The following is a 25,758-nucleotide window of genomic DNA, read 5'->3' on the forward strand; positions in this document are numbered from 1 at the left end:
TTTCAATTAATCTAGGAAGTTATCTCAAAAGTCTTTAAAAGTCATGACACCTGCGAATTATTATATATAAATTCTAATATTAAGTTTTAATGGAAAATAAATTTTTACAATTATATATTTGACAGAATTAGAAGAGATTTGAATCCTCAGAAGAGAAACTAATTCTAATTCAATGAAGCTGGTTTTCTAGGATTTAATTTGTTATATAGTAGAATATGATATGGAAACATTTTGTCTGACACCTGCATAAAGGAGGATATTCTGTTTTAAGACTATAGGTTTATATTTTTGTAAAAATTGACATAAAAACTATAGACCATTATTAATTATAGGGCTTATAAAAGATGTTTTAAGTTAAAAGATGCACTAAATTAAAAGATGGATTAAATATTGCTCTCAGTACATGATTTATGATAGACACCTATAACAACCCTTTTATTTTAATCTTAAACTCTAAAGTCTGGATTATATAAGCATGGAAGTAATTGACAAATGCAGACAAATGGGAGACTTGTGCCTGAATGAAAAACGAATATCTGTTTATAGCATCTAATAAATTTTTTTTTTGAGACAGAGTTTCACTCTTCTTGCCCAGGCTGGAGTGCAGTGGTGCTATCTCGCCTCACTGCAACCTCTACCTCCCAGGTTCGAGCAATTCTCCTGCCTCAGCCTCCTGAGTAGCTGGGATTACAGGCACGTGCCACCACGCCCAGCTAATTTTTGTATTTTTGGTAGAGATGGGATCTCGCCATGTTGGCCAGGCTGGTCTCAAACTCCTGAGTTCAGGTGATCCACCTGCCTCAGCCTCCCAAAGTGCCAGAATTACAAGCATGAGCCACTGCGCCCAGCCTATAGCATCTAATAATGCTTTGGCAAAGGTTAATAAAATGTTTCTTCTACCTATGTGAATAATATTTTTAAAAAGACGTTAACTTAGCTATTACCATATATTCTTTATACTGAAAGTTATACTGTCCTTCTACAGAAGTGATAACGGAAATTTTGACCCTTTCTTCTGAAATCATGCAAAATATGTAATGAAGACACCTTGGCCTGGGTTCCCCCAAACAGCAGAGCCTGAGACAAGGTGTTGCATGCAGATGGCTTATTTTGAGAAGTGATTCCCAAGGAATGGGAGTGGGAGATAGGAAGGGTTGAAAGAAAGAAGAAGGAAAAGCTAATCAAAGGGGAATGTTATTGAGTTGGGTCACCGCTGTGGGCAACTGCAGCTCAGTTCTCTTAGGGACCCTTTGAGGAACTGTGTCAGATATGCCTCAAAATTGCCCACCCGAGGGATGTATTAGAGGAGTATTTAGACTTTGGGTCTTGTTACTATTGGTCAAGGGTCACCTCATGAGATATTAATTCTACCCCACTTCCAGGTTTATGCAAACTTCAAATGTGGCATCCCACATGGCAGCAGCAGAAAGGCACTGGGGTAGAAGATGAGTGATAATGAGGTTACCCTGGAATGCAGTTGGTTGGCTGGCATGCAAAGGTGGGCCTAAAAGGTAGACAATAGGATGCAATAAGTATCTCATCTATAGATCTTCACACTAAACCGTTATTACTGAAAACGGTGAAAATGCAGAAAGACTGGCTTTGCAGCAAATTGGTATTTCTCAGCACACTCTGTTTTGTTTTTTATAAACATCTCCTATTGTGAGATACATAGAAAAGGCCTGGAATCTTGCTGGGTGTTGTCACCTGGATGGAATAAGAGTGACACTCTTTCCATTTCTACCCACATTTGTTGCTTTGCCTTCCCAGGCTCCTCTCTCAGAAGTGCTTCATTCTTTGACTATAATTAGGGGTGGAAAAGGTAAGATTAAAAGAAATAGCCTTCACTTCTGCCTCCCCATTCTCCAGTAGAATGAACATGATGACTGAGGGAGGCTTCACCTATACCAGTGTTTGGAATGTCCCATTCTGTGTCATCCTGGAAGTTTTTACACCATAATTCAATTCACAGTGTGTGAGAGGTGAGTTTTTTATTCCTGAAGTGGAAACCCTATAGTACCGAACAGCTGTGGAGGGGAAGGAATGAAAGAGAAACAGGCTAATCCTCCCCCAGGTTCTCAGGCAGGTCAGTTCTAGGAAGATGTACAAATAAAGTTGAAGATATGAAAATTGACTTTTAAAATAATTATCCATATCTCTGTACACCTCAGAAAGTCTTTGTCTTTTTCAGGGATCTTCTCACTTTGTTGGATATCTGAAATGTGTATATGTTTTTTTTGGAAGCAGAGTCTCACTCTGTGGCCCAGGCTGGAGTACAGTAGCACAATCATAGCTCACTGCAGCCTCGACCTTCTGGGCTCAAGTGATCCTCCTGCCTCAGCCTCCTGTGTAGCTGGGACTACAGGCATGTGCCATCATGCCCAGCTAATTTTTAAATTTTTGATGGAGACAGAGTCTCACTATGTTACTCTGGCTGGTTGCAAACTCCTGGCCTCAAGTGAACTGCCTTGGCCTCTCAAAATGCTGGGATTACAGGCATGAACCACTGGCCCAGCCTGAGGTGTGTATTGTTATTGTTTGCTTTGATGTTGCTCCCTGCAACCCGAATCATGCCTTACTGCCAACTCCTAGAAGCATTTACTCCATTGCCAACAGTGAACTTTTATGGGAAATTGGGCTGGGGAGAAGTTCTAAAGTATGGGCCCGCCCTCCCGCCTGGCCTGCCTGCCTGCCTGCCTGCCTGCCTGCCTGCCTGCCTGCCTCCCTCCCTGCCTCCCTCCCTTCCTTCCTTCCTTCCTCCAGGTTTTGTTCTGTTGCCCAGGCTGGAGTGCAGTGGCGCAATCATGTCTCACTGTAGCCTCTACCTCCTAAGCTCAAGCAATACTCAGCTTCCTGAGTAGCTGGAACCACAGGTGTGTGCCGCCTTGCCTGGTAAATTTTTTGTAGAGACAGGGTCTTGCTTTATTTTCCAGGTTGGTCTCAAACTCCTGGCCTCAAGTGATCCTCCTGCCTCAGCCTCCAAAGTGTTATGATTACAGACATGAGCCACTGTGCCCAGCTGAGGTTATTTTCTATGTAAATCTCGATGTTCTGGAATTGGTGAGTGAATAAAAGCTGGTGTCCTTGTCTTCATGCTTAACAGTATGGCATTTGAATACTTGCACAGATTCTTTCTTGAAACTTGTTTCTTAAAAAATCACAGGAGGTTATTCACCAAAGTCAATGAAACTGAAATGTTCTATGTCAGCAGGAGAATATGACTAGAAGTGCTCTCATTATATCCATTGGAAGCATTTCCTCTGAACCTCAAAATATATTATTACATTTCGGATGACATTAAGAGATAGGTCTTTAGTCACGGAATTCTAGTAGGGGGGGAAAATGTAGTTTTGGTTATTTTCTTTATTATTGTTGTTAAAATGTGAATCATGCCCTTCAGTTGATGAATTCTCATTGAAGCTTCAATGGAAGGGGAAGATGAAATAACATAAATGATAGCTATAATTAATTTTATACTAAGCTTCCTTGATGAAATTAATATTGTCAGATGGAAATGTAATTTAAGCAAAATATGCTTATATGCTCATGTAAGCTGAGTTACACATTTGGACTTTAAGAAAAAAATCACTCTTGCATTTCATAGAACCGCTTACAAAATGATTTAGCTTAATTGTTTGTACAACTTTCTAGACATTAGAGCTCTTTGAAGGAAATAAGGGCACATGAAATGAAAGAGAGAAAGACAAAGGGTCATTTTAAATTTGCTTATATTATTTTGAAAAAAAACCCATAATCTTGCAGGACACTTCTAATTCTCAAAAGAACTAGTTTTTAACATATATGTTATTATACTCTGGCAGTGGTTTTATGTTAGTAAACAAGAAACAATTCTGACACTTTAAAACAATCTAAATCTCAACTGAAATAAATCATATTGACTTGTTAAGTAAACTTCAAAACATATTGACCTAAGAGGTCAGCAAATGTTAGTGAAAAATACACAAGTCAATATTCATTGCATGCCTGAATTCTTTGTCTTTCTATGGCATTTCAAGCAATTTTAGTAACTGGTCAGGAAAAAGTGAAAAATAAGAAGCACCAAGAGAGCTCACTGATTTCAGATAAAATTTTCCATGTTCTCAAGAAATACCCATAAACATCATACACTGACATTGATTATTATTCTGAAAAAAAACATCTGCAACTTGTTTCTTAATATGAAACCAACCATCATGTAACATAATGGAAAGTTGCAAAATCAATCTTTAATATTTCTTCCCTTAAGAATCAACTTCCTGTTCATAGTCAATAAAATACTTATTAAATCTACCAATTACAAGAGCTAAAGTCTCATTGACAGGAATACAAAAACTCCAGTTGATGGACCAGAAGAAAAGGTGGTTTACTGGTAAAGTCAGCATTCCTCTTTAAACCCACATATGGGAATATGTGATTATAATCTACCTTTTATTCCTTCAGAATATATTGAATTTATGCAGTTGTGTTAAAGGTATGGCATATTTATGTAACTGTAAAGAACAGGCGAGGTTGCCCTAGTCTTTGTGATTAAATGTCTGAACTATAGGTCTTGCTCTTAACCACTACGCTGTACTTTTCTCTCAAATACAGCAGAGTAGATGTATCCAAGTAATGCTTGGTCATTACCTCACTCCTGTGGCCACATAGGTTAGCTATAAAATTTCAGGGAGCAAGAACCAGTAGGAGGAAGGAAAGATACTGACATTTATTTAGGGTTTACTTCTTGTGTCATGAAATGTATAGCTATTCTCCATGTGTGGTCTCATATTGTTCATTCAGCCACTCGGAGAAGTGATATTATTCCCATTATACACATGAGAAAAATCTCAAGCAGATTGCACAGTTAAAACGTGGTGGAATTAAGATTTTAAGGTTTAGAGACAGGGTCTCACTTTTTCACTCAGGCTTAAGTGCAGTGCTACCATTATAGCTCGCTGTAACTTCGAACTCCTGGGCTCAAGCAATCCTCGCACCTAAGCCTCCTGAATAGTTTGGACTCCAGGTGCATGTTAACCTGCCTGGCTAATTTTTAAAATTTCTTTGTAGAGATGGAGTCTTGCTATGTTGCCCAGGCTATTCTTGAGTTTTGGGCCTCAAGTGATCCTCCCACCTTGTTCTCCCAAAGTGCTGGGATTATAGGCATGAGATACTGTGCCTGGTCTGGAATTAAGATTTTTAACCAAGGCCTGTATGTTATCTCAGTAGTTATTTATTGCATCTGTGATTGTAATTACCCTATCTTTTTTGTTACTGATCTTTGTCTTCTAGCCTTGATGTATGTCTAACATCTCCAATTTATTATGTCCCAAGCCATTCATTACTTTCCTTTTCAAAGCTGTTCCTCTCTTGTGCCCAGCCTCTCATGATAGAAATCTTAACTCCCCACTGCCCTTGCCTTTCTGGTTCATTATGTGTAATTACTCTTTAAATCTCTCAGAGTCTTGCTAAATAGATCTCAGGTTCCTTTGCATCTTGATGAAGCATCTATTAATATTCTTCCTCACGCGGTAAACTACTGTAGACATAGACTCCTAAATACAGTGGCCACATGCTCCTAGTGGTCCCACATTGTGATCTGCTCTCCACAGTACAGCTAGAATTATCTTTCTAAAGTGCAAATCCAATCATAACACTATCCTTTAAAAATCCCTGCAAGTCTCAACACAGTGTCTCCAGGATGAAAATCTAATTTCCTTATCCGGTCACAGTAACGAAATTTGCATGCTGGCTCCCATCTGCCTTTTCTTTTCTTTTTTTTTTTTTATTATACTTTAAGTTTTAGGGTACATGTGCACATTGTGCAGGTTAGTTACATATGTATACATGTGCCATGCTGGTGCGCTGCACCATCTGCCTTTTCAACTCCACTTCTGGTTTTCATTCTAGTGTCCTGTGTACTTCAGTTCCGCAGAACGAGTTGCCATTCTTGACCTGAAAATCCTCCACTTGAAGTGCCTTGATTTCATTTTCTTCCTTATTTGGGGGAAACCCTATGCTTTCTCTCTAGGGCCCATGTAAATGTCACCTTCTTTGTGAAGACCTTGACCAACCTCCAAGCTGATTTAGTTTGTCCCATTTCTGCATCAAGAGCTCTTTTGACCTGTGTGACTTCCCTCATTGTATTACATTAAAAAACAAAACCAGCCGGGCTCGGTGGCTCACACCTGTAATCCCAATACTTTGGGAGGCTGAGGTGGGCGGATGTTTGAGATTAGCCTGACCAACATGGTGAAACCCCTGTCTCTACGAAAATATAGAAAACAAATTAGCTGGGCTTGGTGGCGCGCACCTGTAATCCCAGCTACTCAGGAGGCTGAGGCAGGAGAATCGCTTGAACCCGAAAGGCGGAGGTTGTAGTGAGCCGAGATTGCACCACTGCACTCCAGTCTAGGCGATAGAGCAAGATTCTGTCTCAAAAAAACAAAAATAAAAAACAAACAACAACAACAACAACAAAACCTATGTGTCTCCTCTGTAAGACTGAATCTCTGAAGGAAGAGTAAGAACTGGCTGCCTCATTTCTTTTTGAATTATAAATACCAAATAGTAGGCGGTCAAGTAGAATTTTATTTTTCTTTTTTGAGACAGAGTCTCACTCTTTCACCCAGGCTGGAGTGCAGTGGTGCAATCTCAAATCACTGCAACCTTCGCCTCCTGGGTTCAACCAATTCTCCTGCCTAAGCCTCTCGCGTAGCTGGGACTACAGGTGTATGCCACCATGCTGGGCTAATTTTTGCATTTTTAATAGATGCAAGGTTTCACTATATTGGCCAGGCTGGTTTCAAACTCCTGACTTCAAGTGATCCTCCTGCCTTGGCCCCCCACAGTGCTGGGATTGCGGGCATGAGCCACTGTGCCAGGCCAAGAAGATTTTTTTTTTTTTTTAAGTAAGACATTTTATAATTTTCAGGGCAATTGTTGTCAGGATTTTTGGCCACAAGTGAAAGAAATCCAATTCAAACTGGCCTAAGCAGAAAAGGAAGTTTACTGCTTCATGAGGCTGAAAAGCATGAAGAGGTCCTCGTCCTCAATATGCCTCCAGGATCCTTGTCTCTCAGGTCTGTGTGGCTTCATTCCTGGGTGGAATCTCCCCCGCAGCAGCTCCAGGGTAGTTACCCCCCAGTGAAAAGAAAGCTTCTCTTTCCCAGGCTTTCCAATTACAATATTGAAAGGGAGTCTAATTGGACCAAAATGGTTATGTACCCATTTGAAGCCTATCATTGGGTTTGCGAGTATGGGCTCGGTGGCTGGCCTGCTCACTCTGCACTGAGGGTGGGGGAGGCATGGCTTCCTGAGGAACACTGAGATGTTGTTACCAAAATAAGGGGAAAAGGATGCTGGGAAAATAAAGGCAACATATGTCTATTATATGGTGTCAGGGTGGAAAAAAAAAGCACTAGAATGCAAGTTAGGATTTCTGAGTTCTTTTAAAGGCATAATGTTGTATACTTAGTTGTTAACTTATATGTGAACTGGGGAAATTTGACCATAATGTATTCTGTGATTGTCTATAAAGCCAGGAAACCCTAAGTTATATTAAAACTGGAAAAATTATTCTTTAGATGGCAGTTTATTGTAATCTTGTCAAATAAGTAATTCAAGTAATTCTGTGTTGACATAACTCCTCCCAAACCTATAAACTCAGTGAGCTCTAGCGTAGCTAACTAGAGGCCCTGCTACCCACTAGGGACATCTTTGTTGCCAAGCCTCTAGGTGATACCCCCAGTCTTGAGGCATTTAGGAAGCCAATCAAATTGTATTACAGATATATTTGGGAAACTTCAGGCAGACACTCACTTCCTAAAGCATTGCATCTCAAAATGAAATATGGCTGAAACACCTGAGAATTTCCCAGTGTGAAATGATTTGGGTCTCTGTGCCAATTTCCCTATTCTCACCTAGTAAAGATTCAGTGAAGAAAATGAAAAACTCTCTAGGCATTCTAAACATAGAGAGATTTAAGACAGGGACTTTCTTAGTCCATTTTGTGCTGCTATAACAGAATACCTGAAACTGGGTACTTTATAATGAGCAGAAAAATGATGGCTCATAGTTCTGGAGGCTGGAAAGTCCAATATCAAGGTCCAGCATCTGGTGAGAGCCTTCTTGTTGCACTGTACATGGTGGAAGACATCACATGGTGCCCGAGAAAGACTAAAAGGAGGCAAATCCACTCCCATGGTAATAGCATTGGTCCGTTTGTGAGCACAGAGTCCTCATTACGTAAACACCTCCTCAACATCCCACCTCCCAATGTCATCACAATAGCAATTAAATTTCAACATGAGTTTTAGAGGAGACAAGCATTCAAACCATAACAGGGCTTTATGTGCTTACAAAATCATTGAAAGGGATATGGGAATAAGGTATAGGCTGGGATTCTAGAATGATCTAGAACTGACTCACTAGGGGAGCTAGCATGAGTTCAACAACTCATCACTGTAGATGCGGCCCCAAGTTCAAAAAGTTGCTGCTGCTGCCATGCTCACTACTGAAACAGCCTCCTGACATCCAGAAAGCTGGAAGGTGGACACCTATGGCTGTAAGTCATGGATTAGAAAGCCAGAATCAAGAATCCACTACTATACGAGCTGTCACCACAACTGCATGTCAGCACCAGGAAGCTAGAATATTTCTGAAGAAAAGCTGTTTCTATAACCTTGCTTGCCAAAATAAACAGCCAAGGCTGGGCATAGTTGCTCACGCCTGTAATTCCAGCCCTATGGAAGGCTGGGGAGGAAGGATTGCATAAGTTCAGCAGTTTGAGACCAGCCTGGGCAACCTAGGGAGACCTTGTCTCTCAAAAAAAAAAAAAAAAAAAAAAAAAATTAGCTGGGCATGGTGGCATGTGCCTGTAGTCCCAGCTATTTGTGAGGCTGAGATGAGTGGATTGTTTGAGCCCAGGAGGATGGCGCCACTGCACTCCAGCCTGGGTGTCAGAGCAAGACCCTGTCTCAGAAAAATAAAAATTCAAAAAAGAAAAAGCAAAATAGACAGCCAAGATGAACAGGGAAATTGCCTCTGCCTGACATCCACCTCCCAAATCTTGTGTTGAGTTTCTCTAATATGCTAAGCCTTATTCGTATCCAGAATCCTAGTGATTTTTAGGTTTTCAACCTTTCCAACTAGGATGAGGCCATAAGGGTGATTGAGAAAGCCAAAATGTGGTGAACTGTTGCAGGTTTTTTTTTTTTTAAATACAACTTTTCCTAATTATGTCACATGTGTAGTATATGACTCATAAAAGTATAATATATTTAAACATATTGTATTGTGACACAAAATATATCTTAGAGAGCTTTCTTCATGAGTGGATGTGAATGGAGCCCCCCCCTTTTTTTTAAACAGTGTCTGGTTTGTGCATATAAGTTGTTTCTAGTTTTTGCTGGAAGTAAAACTGCAGCAGAAACATACTTGCATGTACATTTTGGTGCATATGTGTGTTTTCATCCACCAAACATGCAGTTTGAATTGCCCCAAAAATGGTGGCAAGAGAATTCCCACAAGAGAATGCCCCAAACCAGATATGAGGCTGGTTGGGATTTCAAAGAAGGACTAAATACCAGGGTAATTAGTCCAAAGCGCTTATTAGGGGAACCTACTTATAGAGTACTGCAGCAATGTTTGTGAGGGACATCAAGAGAAAAGGGGTGTTCTATCTAGGTACATCTACAGCAAGAGGGTCAGGGTATGAAGTTTGTGTGAGAGTTTAAGGAATTTGGTACAAGGCCAGGACCAGTTTCATTCAGTGTTTTGGGCAACGACATAGATACCTTTATCAGTGCCTGGAAATGTTCAAGGCCCCAGTTTGAGTAAAAAAATCCTGCAGCTGGCTGGGTCACAGAGTGGTCAAGACACTCTTGTGATTTCTGGTCAGGACACAAAAAGAAAGCTGAGAGGGAAGGGGGACACTACAATGTGAATGATTTTATGGCATAGATTCTTCAAATTCAGAAGAATCCATATTTAAATTTTGTCAGATATTGCCAAATTTCAAGAGCAAAAATATTGAAACAAAGTATCTTCCACTGACCAGTTCAGGAGGTTCTTGCTTTGCTCAAGTCTTTGTGAATACTAGATGTTTACTTTTTGCCATTCTAAAGACTAAAAAATAATATTTCACTGTTTAATTTGCATTTTTGGATTATGATTGAAGAGGTCTCTTTTTTGGCGATTTTTTTTTTATATTTGTAGTTCTATGAATTGCCTGTTCATAGACTTCACCCATTTGAAAATTTGAGTTGTCATTTTCCTATGATTTAAGGAAATTCCTTTAATAAATAACATTTCATTGTCTATTATGGGTTTCAAATATATCTCATTATCTGTCTCTTATAATTTTGTTTTATGGTATCCTTTTTTTGTACAGAAAGTTTACATATTTATATCATCAGATTTGTCCATCTTTTTCTTTATAGTTTCTGTATTTTGAGTTGTGTTAGGAAGGCCTCGCATATGCTAATATTATTGAAATATTCTCCTCTATTTTATTTTGGATGTTGTCTTAGTCCATTTTCTGCTGCTATAACAGAATACACAGACTGGGTGATTTATACAGGACAGAATTTTATTTGACTCATGGTTCTGGAGGCTGGGAAGTCGAAGAGCATGGTGCCAGCATCTGGCAAAGATCATCTGTGGTGGAAAGCAGAAGTCAGTGCGGGAGACAGAAGGACAAATTGGGGGTCAAACTCCTATGATGACTAACCCACTCTTGTGATAATGGAATTCATTCATTCATGATGGCAGAGCCCTCATGGCCTGATTACCTCCTAAAAGCCCCATCTCTTAGTACTGTTACAATGGTAATTATTGTCAGGCCTCTGAGCCCAAACTAAGCCGTCATATCCCCAGTGACCTGCACGTATACATCCAGATGGCCTGAAGCAACTGAAGATCCACAGAAGTGAAAATAGCTTAACTGATGACATTCCACTATTGTGATTTGTTTCTGCCCCACCCTAACTGATCAATGTTATTTGTAATCTCCCCAACCCTTAAGAAGTTTCTTTGTAATTCTCCCCACTCTTGAGAATGTACTTTGTGAGATCCACCGCTGCCCCCAAAACATTGCTCTTAACTCCACCGCCTATCCCAAAATCTATAAGAACTAATGATAATCCCATCACCCTTGCTGACTCCTTTTTCGGACTCCACCCGCCTGCACCCAGGTGAAATAAACAGCTTTGTTGCTCACACCAAAGCCTGTTTGGTGATCTCTTCACACGGACACGTGAAACAATTATGTTTCTAACACATTAATTTGGGGGACATATTCAAACCATAACAATAAAACGTTTATGAAAATCAATGTTAAGGGCACAGCCCTGCACAAGACTGCTCTTATTTCAGATGCCAGTTGCAAGTTTGGGGGTCTCTGGGGCCACCCTTACTTCTGACCAACTAGCTACATATTCAAAGGTTCGTATGGCTACCCTCAGGTTTAATAATTCACTAGAAAGACTCATAGAATGCCCCAAAGTGCTATACTTATGATTATAATTTTAACATTGCAAAAAAATACAAATCAGAACCAGATTAAAAAAATGCATAGGTGATGTCTGAGAGGGGTCCAAATGCATAGCTTCCAGTTATCTTCTCCCTGTGGATTTCTTCATCATGTTACTGCTTCCAGCTCTGGTGTGTGACAATATTCAGAGTGTTGCTAACCAGGAAAGTTCACCCAAGCTTTGATATCTAAAGTTTTTATTGAAGTTTCATTGCATAGCATAATTGAATTGTTGGCCATGTGGTTAACTCAATTTCCAGCCCCTTCTGTTGGGGAGATCAGTCTGATACCATGTGGCTCAAAGCCCCAACCCTTTAATCATGGCCTTGGTCTTTCTGGTGTGGCCAGTCCTCATCTTGAGTTAACTCTTTAGCACAAACTATCTAGGGGCCCATTATGAGTCATCTGACTATCAGGTGTGGTCTGAGGAACCCATTATGAATAACAAAGACACTCCAATCACTGGAGGTATTTTAAGGGTTTAGAGGTTACTTCCCAAGAGCTGGCACAAAGGTCATACCTCTCTTTGGGTAAATTTACTACACAGATGTAGTATTCTTTACTACACAGATGTTTTAATTTAAAAACTTTTAGATTTTTAACATTTTTGGAATATTTTTATGACTTGCATAATATACAGATTAAACTTAATTTTTTCCCCAAATGAGTAGCTAGTTGTTTCAATACTGTTACAGGTAGATAGGCATGAGCAGGGCAGGAGAGGGCTCTTCCCACCACCCACTAGAAATGTTGGATGATGGTTCGGCAGTTATTGCATTGCATCTTTAAAAGTGATAAATTGGCAGCCGGCCCCAGGGAGAGGCCATTTTCTGATGGTCCACACCTGTTAACATTAAAATGTTAATTGAATGCGGGCCCCAGAGAGAAGCAGCTTCTTGGGCATGCACATTAAGAGACAAAAATGGCGAAGTATGATCTTCCCGGATCACTCCGCCCGAAAAAGGAAGAAAGCCTCAGATGGGCATGCATACAAATCCTAAACATACTGCATGTGCTCAGTTCCCAAGGGTAAGGAGGCACCGCATGCAGAAAACCCACCCTAAGGGAAGAATCATGGGAAAGAGGTGAGCCTATAAAGTCCCAGGATCAAATTTAAAGGTGCTTCTTTTGTCTCTCTTTTCTCCTTGACTTTCAGGGGCTCACTTGAATCTCTTCCAAGGGTTCTTTACTTTCTTTGCTGTTCTAAAGCCTTTTTAATAAACTCCCACTCCTGCTCTGAAACTTGCCTTGGTCTCTGTTTCTGCTTTATGTCCTTCAGTCAAGTTCTGAGGAGGCAAGGACTGAAGTTGCTACAGACCCATACGAATACGCTTGTGGTAACTCGGTGTAACTCAGATCCCTGCCACCACTAAAAATACCACTTATTGAATATTATATCCTTTCCTATTATTATGAAGTACCATCATAATGGTGTACTAAATTTTCATATGTACGTGGCTCTGCGCATGTATTTCTATTTTGGCTAATTCATCTTTCTATACCAGTGTTAATATCACACTGTTCTAATTACTATACTTTATAGTGTTTTTTTAATATTATGCTTTGATAACTAATAGATCAAATTTGACTAAACTATTCTCTTCTCAAAATATTTTCGCTCTTATACGTTTTCTTTTCTAGATAAACTTTATAATTTTGACAGATACACAAATACATTCTCAATGAGATTTTTATTGGAATTACATTGACTTTGTGAATTATTTAAGAGCAATTAGAATATTGAGTTTTCTCACTCAAGATGATGGTAATGTATTCTATTTACTCAGTTCCTCTTAAAAATGTCCTTCAGCAGAATATTATTTCCTGTCTGTATTTCTTGCTTGCTTTTAAAGATTATTTCTAGGTATACTGTTTGTTGGTATGCAATTGTCAATGCATTTTTTTTTTACTCTTTCTGAGTATTGCTTTTAGATAGGAAAGCACTGAATTTATGTTTAAATCTAGTGCATCATTAGAGTGTATTTATTAGTCCTCATAGTTTTTCAGTTACTTATTTTGGGCATTTTTAGATATACAATTATATCACCTCCACAAACATATTATTGTCTTCTCATGAATAAATATTAGGATATAGAGGTACAGAAAATAATGTGGAATAAGAAGTATTGTTAGCAGGCACCACTGTTCAGTTTATAATTTTAATGTAAATGTTTATAATATTTTACTTTTAAGTAAGATGTTTGTCATATATTTCTGTATTATATCCTTTGTCAATTTTAGTAAGTTGCTTCTATTTGTATCACACTGAAAATTTTAATCAGGAGTGAGGGCTTAAAGCAATACTAAGCAAAAAGAGCAATTCTGAAGGCAACGCATTACCTGACTTCAAACTATGCTACATGGATATAGTTACCCAAACAGCATAGTACTGGTATAAAAATAGTCATATTAGAACAATGGAACAGAATAGAGAATCCAGAAATAAAGCCAAATCTTTACAGTCAACTGATCTTTAGCAAAGCATACAAAAACATAAAGTGGGGAAAGGACACCCTACTCAACAAATGGTGCTGGGTTAATTGGCAAGCTGCAAAGTAGAAGAATGAAACTAGATCCTCATGTCTCACTTTATATAAAAATCAACTCAAGATGGATCAAAGACTTAAATCTAAGACCTGAATCCATAAAAGGTCTGGAAGATAACATCGGAAAAACTCTTCTAGACATTGACTTAGGCAAAGAATTTATGACCAAGAACCCAAAAGCAAATGCAGCAAAAACAAAAATAAATAAATGGGATCTAATTAAACTAAAAAGCTTCTGCACAGCAAAAGAAATAATCAGCAGGGTAAACAGACAACCCATAGAGTGGGAGAAAACATTTGCAAACTATACATCTGACTAAGGACTAATAACCAGAATCTACAAGGAACTCAAACAAATCAGCAAGAAAAATACAAGTAATCACATCAAAAAGTGAGTAAAGGACACAAACAGACAATTCTCAAAAGAAGATGTATAAATGGCTGACAAACATATGAAAAAATGCCCAACATCACTAATCATTAGGGAAATGCAAATTAAAACCACAATGAGACACCACGTTACTCCTGTGAGAATGGCCGTAATTAAAAAAATTAAAAAAAAAAGATATTGGAGTGAATATGGTGAAAGAACACTTTTACACTGTTGGTGGGAAGGTAAATTAGTACAACCTCTAGGGAAAACAGTATGGAGATTCTTTAAAGAATGAAAAGTAGAACTACCATTCGATTTAGCAATCCCACTACTGGGTATCTATCCAGAGGAAGAGAAGTCATTATATGAAAAAGACACATGCACATGCATGTTTGTAGTGGCACAATTCACAATTGCAGAAACATGGAACCAACCTAAATGCCCATCAACCAATGAGTGGGCATAATACATTGGAAATAATAGTCCATTTTACTTGTTGCCCTTAGAAAGCGTGAGATTGTCTCACATTCTCTGAACAGACCCCTCTTGCTTTCTTGATCTGGCATGAGAGAATTTATGTTCCATGTAACAAGAAGAGCCTTGACTACAGTACATCAGTTAATGAGAGACATTTTCCAAAGCTTGGCAGAACAGAGTCATCAGGTTTCTAGATCCTTGGGGAGTAAGATCAGAGTCTACAGTGACCCTGTGAATTGGGAGGAGAGACTGGAAGCATGAACAGTGAAAGGTAGTGTGATTATGCAGGGGAAATAAAAACAACCTTTGAAAAACGATGGGAAGGCGATGGGCTACACAAAATATGTCATGTAATAGTGCATGTAGTTGTAATGGGCAGTAATGGCAGAATGGAGACTGGATCTGGGACAGCCATGTAGCCAGTTGGTTTAAAAAGCAAAATTAGTTCAGTGATAAGAACAGGCAGGGCATATTGACACTGGAGAAAATGTTCCTTTTATACTCAGCATTGTCAACTTCAGACCAGTAAAATGTAGTATTTGTTATTGCATATTTGCCTATGCCACTCTCTAAAAAATATGATTTCTGTTCTCCAGCATCTTACAGGCTAAAAGAGACAACACTCAGATTAACTTCTACATAAAGTCTTGAAGATTCAATGCAGAAACTTACAAACAAAGCATGTAATACTTTAGGAACAAATGTTCTGTTAATTTAAAAAAGCACTTTCAATATGCCCTATGTTTTTAATAACAATGAATGTTCTTAATCACAACCAATATCTCCCATGTTGTTAAGACTTTGGAGGCAGAGCTGAGTTCAGAGGCTGCCTGTGCTGTCCACCTGCTGGGGCCCATGGACAAGCTGCTTAGCCACTTGGAGTCATAGTTTTTGATATGAATAATAGTGATGATAATAACCATCCTGCAGGGTTGCCACCTTTATACTAGACATAGGAAATTTAGTTTGCTACAGTATTGCCACTTGATGTGGTTTGGTTCTGTGTTCTCATCCAAATCTTACCTTGAATTGTAATAATCCTCATGAGTTGAGGGAGGGACCTGGTGGGAGGTAATTGAATCATGGGGGTGGGTTTTTCCCAAGCTGTTCTCATGATAGTGAGTAAGTCTCATGAGATCTGATGGTTTTATAAAGGGGAGTTCCCCTGCACATGCCCTCTTGCCTGCAGCCATGTAAGACATCCCTTTGCTGTTCCTTCATCTTCTGCCATGATTGTGAGGCCTGCCCAGTCATGTGGAGCTGTGAATCCATTAAATCTGTTTCCTTTATAAATTACCCAGTCTCGGGTATGTCTTTATCAGCAGCGTAAGAACAGACTAATACACCACTCCTATTATGTTAGCTTCCTCCTCTCACATTTGGGAGCCTCTTTGTGCATTAGGGCTTGTGATCACCTGGGTACAGGTTGTTACTTTCAAAAGAAGCTCAGCGTTTTTTGTAGTTGAAAAATACGTGAGGAAATGTTAAAGGAACCAGAGAAAAAATATGTAGTGCCCTGGAAAAACCTGATCAACTCACTGTGTGTCCTTAGCCAAGTCACCTAACCTCTTTGGGCTTCAGTTCCTTCATATTTTAAGTTGTGGAGGGTGGGATGAAAATGAGAGGGTAACTGCTTGAGATGATTTCTAATATCACTTCCAGCTGTAAAATGTGAGGTTTCTCTAAGATCAGGAGCAAATCTAATTTTTCTTTGACACAAAGGGATCTTACACAAAAGATAATGAATGGCTTTAATGTATCTTCCCTGAGGACAGAAAAGAAGAAATAGGGTGACAGTCTCCCTAGATTTTGGCTGAAGATAAGGAAGACTTTCCAGACTGTGAGAATTATTTATTGGTGTGAATCAACAAGGGAGCATGGGATATTCGAGTAGGATAGATTTCTCTCTCTTTGGACAAAGTAGGATCCTGAACTGAAGCCTAAGTTTGCAGTGGAGGGAGGGTGAGTGCAGTGGGAGGATGTGGGGTGATGAGAGGGATGAAGAGATTAATGGCCTTTCTTTACTAGTCCCACAGTCTTAGGTGTGACTTGCCAACCTACAGCCCTGGCTTTCAAGCAGTTCGTGCTCCTTGGAGGGTCCACAAGCTTGGTGACTATCAGTGAGTCACCAACAGCTACCAGTGTGCTTTGCATTTTGACACAACAGGACTGTATGGAAGGTAGTAATTAGCACAGAGGACACAACATGTCTAAGCATCACCATTCCAGTTAGTTTTTACTGTTGTGTTTGAAAAGATAGTAAAATTCTAGAGAAAAACAACAAAACAAAACAATGATTCTTCCTCCCCTAACCAACCCCAAGTTTCCAAATTAAGCAAGCAGTCAATCTAGTAGGGTGACACCACCAGAAGAAAACCCTGTGGACTGTGGAGACCCAGTGAAGCTGTGGCTGTGATCCTCAGCCTTGCAGGCTGTGCTGCCAGCCCTTTGTGAAAAGACCCTGGCCAGGCGCAGTGGCTCACGCCTGTAGTCCCAGCACTTCTGGGAGGCTGAGCAGGGCAGATCACGAGGTCAGGAGATAGAGACCATCCTGGCCAACAGGGTGAAACCCCGTCTCTACAAAAAATGCAAAAATTAGCTGGGTGTGGTGGCAGGCGCCTGTAATAACAGCTACTTGGGAGGTTGAGGCAGGAGAATCGCTTGAACCTGGGAGGCAGAGGTTGCAATGAGCCGAGATCATGCCATTGCACTCCAGCCTGGGCGACAAGAGTGAAACTCCGTCTCAAAAAAAAAAAAAAAAAGATAATAATAAAAATAAAAAAGGAAAAGACCCTTACTCCCTCATTAGGACGGCAGTTTTGTCAGTTACATTTCGACATATAGCCATTTTGCAAACGATGTTGCTCTTTTAGTCTTTATTTTTCTATCAACATTCCTCCTGTCTCCATGTTCAGTTTCTCTTAAACTCAGTCTCATTGTATCAGCTTTAGCTTTTGTTGCTGTTATTGTTTGTTGTATTTTTTTTCCATGATGGGACTTTTATAGAAAATACTTCATTACATCTCAAGACATTCTTATATTCACCTACTATGGTTTTACTATTTTATCTGCATTTGTTCTCAGCCAATCTTATTACAACTTGGAACCGCTGAGGCCCCACTAGGGGGCTGCAAGTGCCGCAGTCAGAGCCCGCTGTTGCTGCTCTCCCAGCAGAATTCTATCAAGTTAAGACAGACACACTCTTTAGAAAGGACTGCACAGCTGTGGCCGGATTGAACCACAGATCCCATTGTTTTGTCCAGATGCTGGAGCTGATTCTATCTTCAGAAAAAGAGGGCATTCAAAACAAAAACCAGGTTTGCTATTTTAAACGACATTGGATCCTTGGGAGCATTGTTTTCTTTTGGAAGCCGAGAGGAAATGTCAGGAAGAGACAGGATGTATATAGGTGGTGTGAGATGCTTGCGGAGAGTTGTTCAGGGCTTTTTGGATTGGCTTGTATGACTCTTTCCTGCCTCGATTCTCTCCCCTATTTCAATTCACCTGATCCACTGCTGACACATGGATCTTTCAAAAAACTCTGCAGTGATCATGTTATTCCCTATTTCGGGAATCATGAATGATTCCACATTATCTAGACCCAAACTCCCACTCTTTCAGAGTAATAAGGATGCCTTTTAAAGTTAAAAAAAGAGAAGCACCTTATGTCTGCCTTAGAATGGATTCACTACACTTTTAAGTGCGTTTGTATGGAAGTATTCACAACAGCATCTATGTACTTTAAATAAATAGTCCAGCTGGGAATAAGTGTTTATTTTGTCAGCTTATAATGCTTAGCTCACTTCTGAATTCCTGGACCCCTTGTACTAATCCCTTGGTCCCAGGGTTCTATGAAGCTTAGATCAGAAGTAGTACCCTGGAGGACTAGACTCTAAGCATTGCCAGGAAGTGCTCCTTGGTCAGCCTCCTCTGATTCCATTGACTTTCCCCAGGTAGATGTTTTCTAGGTATGTCCTCTCTCCTGTCTTTCTGGAGCCCCCTGGACTATTCTCTGGCCTTCTTCCTCCCTCTTTTCTGTATTTTCAATTGTTCCCTCTTAATTGACACATTCCTTGCAGACCCAGATATACTAAAATATCAACTCATTTAGAATATCCTTGCAATCCTAAATATCCTCCCACTTTCTAGTTAGCAGGTGCTCTGTTTTCTTCCCCTCACAACCATACTCCTCTACTGGACGGTAAAACTCAGTTGTTGAATCCCATCTACACTCAAGTCTCCCAGCTCCTGCCTCGTGTTAGGCACTGATCATTTTATACTATTATACTTTATATACCTTGTCTCCAGTTATATTGATACAAAGTTTCAATTGCTGGTTAAGTGATCTTTACAATAGATGTAACAGATAAGAACTGCGTTAATGACAGATGCTGGCAATAAAGGGTGTTAAACAAACAAAAAGCTTTAATGGTGATAAATTTTGTAGGAGTAAATAAAAAGAGCTCACTTGATTTGTGGCTCTCCTTTATCAGGTCTCTAGGGGTAGCCTTTTCTGCATAGGGCTGCTACAGCTTATTTTGATCTATGGTCTTTCTAAGCATTTCATTTTTGGCATTCCAAAGATGACCATCTTGGGAAGGCTGAAACTGACTGCTATGTACTAACTAGTTAAAAAGCAACCTTCTGAATGATTAAGCAATACAATACCATTTCATTTTGGTAAGAGGAAAAAAGTGGTTATAATTATTGTCCTTTAAAATATAAATTCAACATTGTCATTATTCCTGGAACATAGTTGGCACTCGCTATATGTTTATAAATTGTGGAATGGTGATTGATCGACAGCGACTCTCTCAATTCCTACTTGTTTATTCATGCGTTGATTTGATTATTCAAGGAGTATTGAGTGCTCAATATGTGACAGATGTTGAATCAAACATTAAGCGGATAATAGTAAACATGCTAAACATAGTTATGGTCCTCAGAGGCCAACATTCTGATGGTTGAGACAGATGACTGATAGGCAATTATCATGCAGTGAGGTGAGTTCTATGACGGTGGAAGGGCAGAGGCTCTGGGAATACTTGGAAAAGTCTCTTAACTTGTATGGGGGTGATTGGGAGATCAAGAAAGGCTTCCTGGAAGAAGTAGTATCTGCACCGAAACATGGATAAGGAGTAGAAAATAGCCATTTAGATTTAATTAGGAATGACAGTCACCAAAGTGTTATTATGGCTTTGAGTCATAAGGCACCTACTGAAAGCTTTTGAGATGAAGCCAGCCATAGGAAGAGAAGATTGTATAGGAAATGTTCAACGTCATATTTTGCGAGAAGTCAGGGACTCCAAACGGAGGGACCAGCTGAAGCCACGGCAGAAGAACATAAATTGTGAAGATTTCATGGACATTTATTCGTTCCCCAAATTAATACTTTTATAATTTCTTACGCCTGTCTTTACTGCAGTCTCTGAACATAAATTGTGAAGATTTCATGGACATTTATCACTTCCCCAATTAATACTCTTATAATTTCCTATGCCTGTCTTTACTTTAATCTCTTAATCCCATCATCTTCGTAAACTGAGGATGTATGTCGCCTTAGGACCCGGTGATTATTGCGTTGTCTGTACAAATTGTTTGTAAAACATGTGTGTTTGAATGATATGAAATCTGGGCATCCTGAAAAAGAATAAGATAACAGCGATTTTCAGGGAACAAGGGAGATAACCATAAGGTCTGACTGCCTGCGGGGCCGGGCAGAACAGCGTCATATTTCTCTTCTTGCAGAAAGCAAATAGGAGAAATATCACTGAATCCTTTTCCCAGCAAGGAATAACCCTGGGGAAGGAATACATTTCCAGGGATGGGTCTATGGACAGCCACTCTGGGAGTGTCTGTCTTATGTGGTTGAAGATGAGGGATGAAATACGCCCTGGTCTCCTGAAGTGCCCTTAGGCTTGCTAGGATTAGGAAATTCCAGCCTGGCAAATTCTAGTCAGACCGGTTGTCTGCTCTCGAACCCTGTTGCCTGTTAAGATGTTTATCAAGACAATATGTGCCCAGCGGGACATGGAACCTCATCAGTATTCTAATTTTGCCCTGGCCTTGTGATCTTGCTCTGCCCTTCTGCCCTTGTGATCTTTGAAGCATGCGATCTTTGTGACTTACTCCGTGTTCATACCCCGCTCCCCTTTTGAAATCCTTAATAAAAACTTGCTGGTTTTGCGGCTCAGGGGGCATCATGGAATCTGCCGATATGTGATGTCACCCCCAGAGGCCCAGCTGTAAAATTTCTCTCTTTGTACTCTTTCTCTTTATTTCTCAGACTGGCCGACACTTAAGGAAAATAGAAAGAACCTATGTTGAAATATTGGGGGCTGGTTCCCCTGATAATCATAAGTGATGATGAATATTGGTTTTAGTATTAGCACTTTGGAAACATAAATAAATTTATGAACTATTTTTTAAAAGATTAACTGCTGAGAATATGAGTAAAAAATGCACCTTTTTACAAACATCCCTGAATGAGATTGTCTTCTCTTTTATGCATGTAATTTGTGAATTAAAAGTTTCATTGATCTGATTTAAACAGGTCAGAATTATTCACTGAATGAGCAAGTACTGTCTTGTCCATCTCCTCAACATTTCTCAGATCTGTAAGTCTTACCTCTCTCCATTTCATCCTTTAAAGTTTTCCCTTAGAACCCCCAGTGTCTACCAGGAGACACTCTCAATGGTCACAGGAGGAAGGGGCATAAAGTATCATCATGACATAGCTCCACCAGTTTTTTGCCTCCACACTCCACACACCCTCCAGCATACTTACAGCCTACCAAAAATTTCATGTTCTTTCCTTTCATCTTTCTTTCATGTTTTTGTAGAGATGGGGGTCTTGGTATGTTCCCCAGGGTGGTCTTGAACTCCTAGGCTCAAGGGATCCTCCTTCCTCAGCCTCCCAAGTAGCTGGAACTACAGGTACATACCACTATGTCTGGCTTTCATGCTCTTTCTTGTCTCAGGACATTGCACCCATTTCCTCTGACTGTAATGACCCTTTCCACGCCTCCACCCCACGAGGAAGTTGTGTCCCAAGACCTAGATCTGACTTCATTTCATCTTTATTCTTCTGTATCACAACTCCATTTGAGGAAATTTATAAAATCTTCCTCCTGTAGAATAATTTATTTCTAAGAATCATATGTCTTTCAACATGCCCTATACTAGTCATTTTCCTAGAAAAGAAGGGTAATAGAGTTAGAAAATTCAAAAGGTAGAATGGTAATAGAGGTAATTTAGTTCCATACCCATCCTCTCCAAATGTTGGAACTGAAATTCAGGAAGGTTCTGAAGTTTTTCCCAAGCTTACGCAGCTATTAATGTTATATCTGGGTCTTGAACTCTCTTCCTGATTATAGATCACACCATCACTTTTCCCTTGTGGGAACTGCCCACTCCTCATTTTTACTTCATGTGGTTCTGATGGAAATAATCACACCCCTAGCTCCAAAGGTGGGTATGTGACCAAAATCTGGCAGAGTAGTTCATCCCCCTGCTGGTTCAGGAATGGACTTGTGACCCAAGTTAGGTCAATCAGAGTCACATGGAGACTCTGATTGGAGCCCATGGGCAGAGGAGTTCTATTCATGCCAAGGCTACTCAAAGGGGAGGACATGAGCCTGGAGGTTTCCGGTCCCACCCTGGGGAGACCGTGCCTGAGAAGGAAGCACACATTGAATAAAGAAAGAGGGAGAGGGAGATACTGACCTTGTTAAGCAAGCTGAACTCTGATTTCTCATCTACATGAGGCAATGAATTCTCGTTTTGCTTAAGTGAATTTGATTTGAATTTCTTTTCCATATAATAAGAGTTCTAACTGATACATCACATCTTCTGATTTCAAGTCCTATTATAAAAATTTCTAACATTTTTATTGGTGTGAAAAATGTTCATTTTTGCAAGGAGAAGTCACAATGCAACAGCACGTGTTTAACCCTGTGGATTTAAATGTAACTTTTGAAGAACAAAGTAGCTTCAGTTTTTTTCAACAGAACCTGGCAAGTGAAGTTCACGTCTACTCAAGTCATTCCTACATAGCTTTATTTTTTAGTTTTTTTAATCTTTTTTTTTTTTTTTTTTTTTTTTTAGGCAAGGTCTCGCTCTGTCACCCAGGCTACAGTTCAGTGGTCTGATCACAGCTCACTGCAGCCTCAACCTCCTGGGCCCAAGCAATCCTTCCACCCCAGCCTCCTGAGGAGCTGAGACCACAGGTGTGTGCCACTACATTCTTACACTGTTTTCTATGGTAGGAATTACGTCATTGGTTTCTTCTGATTATCAACCTCACACTGGACTGTAAGCCTCCTGAGGATGGGGGCTATGTATTTCCCTTTAGAAAAATCTTTAGAAAACAGTTAAAACAATACCTAACACGTGTTGAGTGTTTACTATGTGTGCCAGGCACAGATGCATATGTTTTACTTGTTTAATACTCACAATAAACCTAGGACGTGGGTACCATTTTGTAGATGGAGAAATGATGTTTATATCTCATCAGTGGTGGAACTGAGATTCAATCTTGTGTAGTCAGTTTCTTAACCAGTGCCTTCCACTGCTTTCCCTGATGTATCGTTATACTTCGTAATTACTTGTTAAATGAAAGAATAAATATCTCTGACATTGGGATATGATACCCATTTTACCTTTGGGGAAACTGAGTCAATAATGAGCAGAACTAGAGCTGGTGTCTCTCAACTCTTACTAAGGCACCCTTTCCGTTATAAAATGCTGATTTGTGAATCAAAAATACAGGCAAATATTTTTAATTTGAAGTTCCAGGTAAGATTCAGGGCTTATCAGTATAACTTATGTTTTCGCAAAAGACTATCTTCTACACTAAAATATATTAAAGGACTGCTTCTTTAATACATAAAAAATAAAAATAATGAGAAAACCACCTAAAACGTAAAAAACTTCTAAGCATTTCCACAGAGAATGCAGAAAAGAATTAATGAGGGTGAGGAATAATCACTTCTACATAAATATAGCAGGTGGCATTACTTATGTTGCTATATATCATGTTAATAACTTGAAAACAAGCTAAACTGAATATAAACTATTTCTTTTATTTGTAATTTAGAAAGCCTAGAATAAGGGGCTCTAAGACTAAGATAGGCCATGTTCTCCATGAAAGATTCCTGGAAACTGAAAAATAAGGTCTTTTAACATTTTGTGATATAACTGTTTTTCTTGGCTTAAGCGTAGGTTTTAAAAAATGGTGCTCATTGTTTTGCTTGTAGTTCTTTTATGCATGGACAACCGTGCTGATGATGCATTCAGTTTAGGAGAATTTTCCAATTGAAAAAGTGCTCTGGAGAAGTTTAAGTGCCATGAATCACCCAAACCTCATCTAAGTCTCGTGAAGGCAAAGGCTGTGAAAGGCAGTCACAGAGAGAAGACATATTGTAGTTGTGCTGCCTGATTCAACTAAATAGAAAAATATTTTGTAAAGACATGAGAGTTTCAGGAATCTGGCAGAGTGGTAAGGATAAATGTCACTTTCTGTCAGAAAGGCAAAAATGAGTGACCTGCTACTCACCTCCCTCCTCCTCTTTTTCCCCCTCACTGAGGGGCAGACCTAGAATTTCCTTCTTATGTAAAATACAAACCCAAAGTCTGTTGGTGGCAGTTAGGAAAGTGCTAGAAATGCAATGGGGCATCCCCCCGCCCTGCTTCCCAATTATTTCCTAATGGCTTTTAGACATTCAAAACGGTTTTGATCAGGTGAATAAGTCAATATGTTTTTCCATTGTGAAGGAAGTAGATTGCTCATAATAATAATAGCTATAGCGGCAGCTGCAGCAGGAAATATTTTCTGTTCAAAAGGATTGGCTGTCTCCATCCCCATCTGCCCAGGTGAGACCAGGAGTGTGGATGAGTAGAGCTTTTCCGTTCACCTATCCTTTAAACTAGCATTTAATTCTGAATAGAATAGATATTTTTAATATTTCTCAATTATTAAAACATGGCCTACCTAGGTACACCATTAGAACCACTCTGTAGAATATGGAGGTATATAAACATCAGCCAATAATCCCCCAGTTGAGTAGTGATTGTAGGCTGTGATTATAGGCAATACAAATGATGTTGAAACTGCTTCTCCACAAGGTCTCTGCTGATTCCCTTAACCTCTCCATTTTCTAGAATGTATATTCAGCACTAAATGGGGGGTATGGCTGTACTATATATTGGATGTGCAGATATATTCCAGACTGCAAGCTGAATTTTCCTTTGCCAACAAACAAATCACTACTGTCTCCAGATTGCACTACCAGCATGCCCCAACCGTGAAATGATTTAAGTGGTAATGGTTTAACTACACAGCCCTCATTTACTCAGTTTTACTTATGTCTATTTTGCCTTCCCAGACAAACAAAACTTCTACTTTCCTGTTCCCACTGTCTAGAGTAGGGCATATAGCCTGCCCTTAATAAATGATTCTTTAACAATGGTATGTTTCTAAGTTACCGTATGTACAGCCAAGACACGTATCTTTTCTTTTGAGGGCTTGGTCCTTAGTAATAATCTAGCTTGATGGATTATGAAATTGAGGGTCAATAATGATGCACTAATAAAGGGGAGGAGCAGAAAGAGACAGGAGAGCCACAGCTTGCTTGGAAAACCGTGGTATAATAGCAAGTAACTCCAGTTATGCTATTGACAAGCTGGAACACCCGATCAATTTGCTTCCTCTGTAAGTCCTGCAGTTCCTCATTTAGGAACAAGGATAACACCCTGCCTTATCTCACAGTGTGGTTGTAAGCACAAAGCAAGTGAAATAATGCCTGTGAAAACACTTCATGAAATGTGAAGTACACCACGAGTGAAGTGCTTGT

General features: G+C 39.6%; 1 long non-coding RNA gene across 1 annotated transcript; it reads left to right on the top strand.

Moving 5' to 3' along the window:
- Positions 1-1,381: 1,381 nt before the first annotated feature.
- LOC117976837 (uncharacterized) lies at positions 1,382-23,857 on the top strand. Its single transcript, XR_008621923.1, has 4 exons — positions 1,382-1,498; positions 2,192-2,521; positions 2,934-3,060; positions 23,012-23,857. It is a non-coding gene; the product is annotated as an uncharacterized LOC117976837 (long non-coding RNA).
- The last annotated feature ends 1,901 nt before the right edge of the window (positions 23,858-25,758 follow it).

The sequence above is a fragment of the Pan paniscus genome, chromosome 17, assembly GCF_029289425.2.
Source record: "Pan paniscus chromosome 17, NHGRI_mPanPan1-v2.0_pri, whole genome shotgun sequence".
Taxonomy (NCBI): domain Eukaryota; kingdom Metazoa; phylum Chordata; class Mammalia; order Primates; family Hominidae; genus Pan; species Pan paniscus.